This window comes from Otolemur garnettii, unplaced genomic scaffold, assembly GCF_000181295.1.
Source record: "Otolemur garnettii isolate 467f Iridium unplaced genomic scaffold, OtoGar3 scaffold00009, whole genome shotgun sequence".
Taxonomy (NCBI): Eukaryota; Metazoa; Chordata; class Mammalia; order Primates; family Galagidae; genus Otolemur; species Otolemur garnettii.
This window is the reverse complement of record NW_003852404.1, coordinates 33299207-33306272: the sequence shown is the minus strand read 5'-3', so window position 1 is coordinate 33306272 and position 7066 is coordinate 33299207. Positions and strand designations below refer to the sequence as shown.

Below are 7066 nucleotides of genomic sequence, written 5' to 3'. Positions count from 1 at the left end.
CCCCCCCCCATACACAACTCATTCCTTTTAAAGAAAAAAATTGAAATGTAAGGCTGTGTAAGATTTGTTTTTAAACTGTACAGTGGCTTTTTTTGTACAGTTAACACACTACCGAATGTGTCTTTAGATAGCCCTGCCCTGGTGGTATTTTCAGTAGCCACTAACCTTGCCTGGTACAGTGTGGGGGCTGTAAATTGGCATGGGAATTTAAAGCAGGTTCTTGTTGGTGCACAGCACAAATTAGTTATATATGGAGAGGGGAGTTTTTTCATCTTCAGTTGCCTCTGATGCAGCTTATACGAAATGATTGTTGTTCTGTTAACTGAATATCACTCTGTAATTGCAAAAAAAAAAGTTGCAGCTGTTTTGTTGACATTCTGAATGCTTCTAAGTAAATACAATTTAAAAAAAGACTTATTTAATAAGTACACATAGACGTACACTCACACGTTCTAAGCATGAGCATCCTGGATTACATTTCTACCTGATCCCCAAGCATAGCCAGTAAACAAAACAAAAAAATGAAGAAGAAAAAGAAAAGTTCTGATAACATTAACTTTTTTTCTTTATTAAATCATAAAGAGGTAGATCATGTATACATTAATGTATTTATGGGGTACAATGTGCTGATTTCATTTACAATTTGGAATGCTTACATCATCCCTCACCTCATTTACTTCATTATTGTGTTAAGACATTTATACTCTATACTTAATAGATCCGACATGTACCCTTGCAATATGCACCATAGGTGTGATCCCACCATTCACCCCCCCCATCTGATAACACTTAAAAGAGTACAGTGTGAAAAAGTATCAGATACTACCTGATTTCTACTTGAAAGTGGATGTCAGTTTGCTGTAAAACTAATTCCTAAGAAGCACGTGCTACCAAACTGACATTTCATTCTTAATGGAGCTGTCAAGAAAACAACATTTTCAAAGTCTGGTTTATAATATATGCCTTTATTTTTTCTCTACATTTTTTACATGTCAAGATATACTTATATCAATGAAGTCAGCAATACTGCCAAATGTCTGTGTTCAACTACTGACCAATTAGTGTTCAAACTAGAGAATGAATGTTTAAACGCCATTTCTCATATACTCCTGACTAACAGAAATTGTCGTCTTGTGTGCATATTTCTTCTGACATTAGATGTGATGCCAGTTACTCAGTTATCTATGAAGATTCTACCATGGTTTGAAGTTTATATAATTAACCCTGTAGTCATGAGTAGTACTTAGCAATATGGATCTTGAATTTATTTTTAATAAATTACAGGTTAGTGAGAGAAGAGAAAATTACATTCAGCCTCGTTGAGTACTTTACTTCATTGATTAGGTTCTAGCCATAAATTGAGCCAGACTCTCCTGTTGCATAAATCCATACAGGTTTCTATAGCAAACAAGGGCCTTGAGAATAATTCAACTGATAATTCATTCCAAATATAACTTTTGTACTACAGTTATGCACCGCATCATCATGTTTCAACCAATGACAGACTGCATATATGACAGTCATCCTATATGGTTATAACAAAGCTGAAAAATTCCTATCGCCTGGTGATGCTGTAGCCATCGTAACACCCCATCATAATGCACTGCTCTTGTGTTTGTGGTGATTATGTAAACCTATTGCACTACCAGCCAGATAAAAGTATAGAACATATAATTACATACAGTTCAGTATTAATTCTGACAATAAACAACTGTTACTGATTATGTCTTTACTATACTACTATTTTACTATTTACTATACTACTATTTTACTAATTACTATACTACACTTATCTTCATTTTAAACCGTGTCCCTCCTACTTAAAAAAGTTAAGTATAAAATAGCCTTAGGCAGCTCCTTCAGGAAATATTCTAGAAGAAGACATTTCTATCATAGGAGATGACAGTTTTGTGTATGTTGTTGCCCCTGAAGACCGTCCAGTGGAAGAAGATGTGGAGGTAGAAGATGCGGATATCAATGATCTGGACCTGTATAGGCCTAGGCGAATGTGTATGTTGGTCTTAGTGTTTAACAAAAAGTTTAAAAGTAAAAAATAAAATCAAAAAATGTTAAAAACTTGTCACGTAAGTATATAAAGAAAATATTTTTGTATTTATGTTCAATAGGTTTATATAAAAAAATTTTTTGTATAACTGTTCAATATGTTTGTGTTTTAAGATAAGTGTTATAGAAGTCTCAAAAGTTTAAACAAACTAAAAAGGTTTAGGAAGTAAAAAAGCGACTATAAGCTAAGATTAATTTTTTATTAAATAAAAAACATCTTTTCATACATTTGTGTAACCTGAGTGATAGGTTCATGCAGACACGGTCCGGGGCAGTCATGGCCTTCACATTTGCTCATCGCTCACTCACTGACTTGCGCAGAGCAATTTCCAGTCCTGGAAGCTTCTTTATGACAAGTGCCCGATAACAGGTGGATTATATTTTGTCTTTCACGTCATATTTTTACTATGCCTTTCTATGTTTTGATCTTTTGATACACGATATTTACCATTGTGTTACCATTGCCTACAGGACTCAGTACAGTACCATGCTGTACAGACTTGTAGGAGCAATAGGCTATGCCTGCAGCCCTCAACCCCTGGGGCCTCGGACGGGTGCCAGTCTGTGCCTGCCAGAAGCAGCAGGTGAGCTAGGGAAGCTTCACCTATATCTACAGCTGTTCCCCATCTCTCACATCACAGCCTGAGCTCCTCCTCCTGTCAGATCAGCAGAGGAATTCTCATAACAACCGCCACCCCTGGGCTGGACCGTCTAGCCTAGGAGTGCAGTAGCTACACCATCTAAGTTGGTGAAAAAACACTATGATGTTCACATAATGACGAAATTGCCTAACACCACCTTTCTCAGAACATATCCCTGTCATTAAGAAAGACATGCCCGTGTTTTAATAAGGCTAATATTAAAACAGTGCTAAAATCTTTCTTATGAATGTCTTCTTCCCTTTTTTCTGATCTCTCCCCTTCTCTCATTAAACTTCCTTCCATTTGAATAGCCTTAGAAGATAAAGACTCAAAATTGTAGCCTAAAGATGGAGAAAGGCTTACGCTATACCTAGTTGGTGACATTTGGGAACTGAGGGACCAATGTTTCTCAGCCTCAGTAGAAACAGTTGAGGGACAGCAGTTGGTGGACAAAGGGCAGTGGGGGAAGGACTGAAGGACTTACCTGAAGGCCATATTTACATAGCCATTAGCATGCGCTGGGGCAGACTGGGGCTGATGCTCCAGTTGTTTCAACTGATGATAGAAGGACATTTCAGGACTGTCCCACGGCCAAAACAACCCTTCTTGCCACCACTGCTTCTCATCTTTGAGAATCGCATGCCCCAGGAATCTATGGCAGAGATTGCCAGATGGCAGAATAAAGGCACAACGAAGTTAAGTGTTCATCTGTGTCAGCAGTAAGTGGGCAAAGCAGGATGGTGTATCAAGCAAGTGGGACGATTACAACTGTGATCGGTGCTTCCATGGAAAAGTCTCCAACAGGAAGACCTAATCTGGGCTAGGGAATCAGGTAAGAACTCTCTATAAAAGTGAATGCTTTAGTTTAAATTCTTTCTGTATGTTTCACACACTGTAACTAAATGCAAATGAGTTTATGGATTCAACAAAAATTTCCCAAGTTCCTATTGTGTAGCAGGAACTCTTATTGAGTGTGCTGGGGATATAAAAGTAAGTAAAACAGACACAGATCCTTGCCTCTGTTAATTTAAATTCAGAATGAAAGGACAAAAAAATTCCCAGTGTGCTGTGGAATTTGGTCCTCATCACTAAGGAAGGAAATAACTGGGATGGGTTGGGATTCATTTTATGGAGTATTTTCCAGACAGTTGGGAGCAATAAGCATGTTTTATGTAAACATGGATAGATTTCTTAAAACATAGTATTGAATTTAAAAAAGTAAGATATAAAATGAGCTTTAAAGCATAATACCATCAAAGTAAATTAAAAGTAACTCCCACATAAAACAACATTATCTATATGACAAGGATTTAAACATATCATCTCAAGCATATTAGGGTGGATTGCTGTGTCATAATCCATTTCATGCTGTTATAACAGAAGACCTGACTCTGAGTAATTTATAAAAACAGAGATTTATTTCTTACTGTTTGGGAGGCTGGGAGGTACAAGGTCAAGGAGCCTGCAGCTAGCAGAGGCCTTCTCGTTTCACCATCTCATGGTGGAAAGTGAAGGGCAGGAGAGTGCAATAACAGCATTAATTTACAAAAGCAGAACCCTCGTCAATCTCTTAAAGGTCCAACTTCTTGACACTGTTGCATTGAGGGTTAAGTTTCCAGCGCATGAACTTAGGGGGACACATTCAAACCATAGCACTGTGGGAAAGAGAATTAAAGTTGAAGAGGTAAGCAACAATAAAAGATATCTTTTTTATGTGAAAAGAATAAAAGATATCTTTTAAAAAGTTGATGGTAATAATATGCCAAGTATATAGGAGTCTGATTACCTTAATTTTTCGAATTCAAGATCCTAAGAGTGGAAAGAAAAGCAAGCAAAAAAAAAAAAAACAGAAATAAAGATATCTTTTCCTATTTTACATCACATTATCACTTAATTACTCTAATACATATACACTCAAATATTCAATACCGTGAAGACGTGTTCTGTTTTCCTTCTTTAAAAAAGTGAGGGATGAGTCAAAAATTAAATTCAAAACTATAATTGCATACAGCAGGCCTTCCATGTTGCATGCAGATAAAACAGAGAGATGAAAAATTAGTTCATCTCTTGGGGACAGTCATTATCTACTTCCACAATTATGGTGTCTTACTGTGCCTTTCCAAAGTGATCTGCATAAATGATTGCCCCCTCATCTACAAAAGTATCTCCGTCACTCCCAGAAGAATAGAGACCTATTACTGAAATTATTCAAAAAATAATAGTCCGACAGTCTTAATTTCCTCTATAATCCATGAAAATTCTATTGTGTGTGTCCTTCCAAATAAAGATAAGTTTTCCTCGGGATGATTGCTCAGAATCTGCTTATCTTTTTATTGTGAACAGAAAAATAGTTCAGGATACAGATTTTTCTACACTGCTTAGTAAAAGCTAGATATGATGCCCACATTCAGTAGTGACATCTTAAGGTTGGGTCATTTTCATCTTTATTCTTAGCCCGTAACTCTTCTTATTGGGGTTCATAGAGCCAACCAGAGGGATTTTCACAACTGTGTCCAATTTTCACAACTCTTAGTAAGAGACAAGAAAGTCATTCTGCCCCTGATTGGTTGAAGGACTGAGATTCCTGTCACCTTCCTGTGAGCTGGACATTAAAGTATGTGACCTATTCAGCTCCTTTCTCACACTATTCTATAGCATAAGCTAATTAAAGATGCAAAAGATTCATGTTGAAAAAGGCCACAAAAAGCCCATTTCCTCTCATGTAATTTTATATTTTAAATTCTTTCAAAGGTAGAAAATACTTTTACAAATTTTTTCTTTCCTTTCCCTAGGGGATCTAAGCCTGTGAGTTCTGAAGTAAGGAAAGGGAAGCTAGCAGAAGTGAAAACAACAGCTGCCAAGGAGACTCAAGTAGTGAGACATTCCATTTAGAAGCAGCCAACCAAAATGAACAATTCTCAAGTTTTTTGTCCCCAGAGTCACTACACATTCTTAAAATAATTATTGAAGACTCCAAGACCTTTCATTTACGTAGGGTATATATATATCTGAAATTGAAGCTAAAAAGCTTTTAAAATGCTAGAACGTATAAGCACACATTCCATTAGCTGACTGATGACATCACCACACATCATGGAGCCTCTGAAAAGCTCTACTCAACCCTAGAGTAAAAGTGAGAGAGGGAAAAAAAACAATATCCTAACACTGTTAGAAAGATAGTTTGATCTTGAAACCTTCTGAAAGTGTTTTAGCGAATCCCCAGGAGTCTACAGGCCACATGTGAAGGTCCATTTTTCTGAATGAATGAATGCCGAGATATATTCCATTACTAGAATGAATTATGTAGCTTTGCACATAGAAACATGATAAAGCTCATCCCTCCCCCCAATGTGAATAGGTCAGGAGCCCCACTCCTTTCTTCCACCCTTAACTACCTGCCCGCCAGGGCCGCCATCCCCTCTAACCTCCTTCCTTCCCCTTTTTCCTTTCACCTTTTAAACCTCTGTGGGCCCTATTCCTGGCCACATTTCCTACCTAAACAAATATGATGAACAAATCGCCTTACAAGGCTCACAGAAAGATGAAAATAACAAGCATGCACATTTTGAACTGAGAGCTCTTTAAAGAATCTGAAGGAGTGAACTTCTCTTGATAAAAATTCCTGAGGCCAGTGATTGGTGAAAATTTTAACTGGCAAGACATTTCAACTGGCAACAAATCATGCCAATCGCAATACCTACGGATGCAAGAACAACACAGCTCTGAGCTGAAAGATGCTTTAGGCTTCTAAATAGGTGCTATCAACAAATCCAGCCCAGTGCTGGGCACAGTGCAAGTCCTCATTAATATAAAAGTGAATTCTACTGAATTTGCTGTGAGTCTCCTTACAAAAACAGAAACGTCTGAAAGCTGATGGAATTCCTTCAAGCCATTACGATGCAAGCTACTTATTCTGTGTTCTGTATGTGAAAATGCACGTCCAGTGCATTTGCAGAATTAAGACAATTTCCAAAGGTCCCAAGTTTAAGGATTTAGGGAAACTCCTTTTCTAAGATTAAACTTTTTCTTCATGCCTTCCTTTTATTTATTTCTTTCTTTGCTGTTAGCCCCAACAAGGCACATACCATGTGCCAGCCCTGTTCTCTGTGCTTTAGACCTGTGATTGAATACAACAAACCCCCTGCCTTGGAGGGGCTTACCTTTTATGACGCAACATTTAACAGGGCTATTAAATAACTGCCTTCCATGGATTTCTATATCAGCTCCTCTTGGTAACCCCACAGATTGTGCTGGCTCCGCAGAGTTCACAACAAGTTCTAACTCATCCTGCACTAGGTGCTAAAGAAATCATTAAAAATCAAATAAAACTTTTCTGTTCCCAGTGTTTTGTTCTGGTCTAA

The 7066-nt window shown here is 37.5% G+C and overlaps 1 pseudogene; it reads left to right on the top strand.

Moving 5' to 3' along the window:
- The window catches only part of LOC100948371, a 1848-nt pseudogene extending 641 nt beyond the window's left edge, over positions 1–1207 (top strand).
- Positions 1208–7066: the final 5859 nt, after the last annotated feature.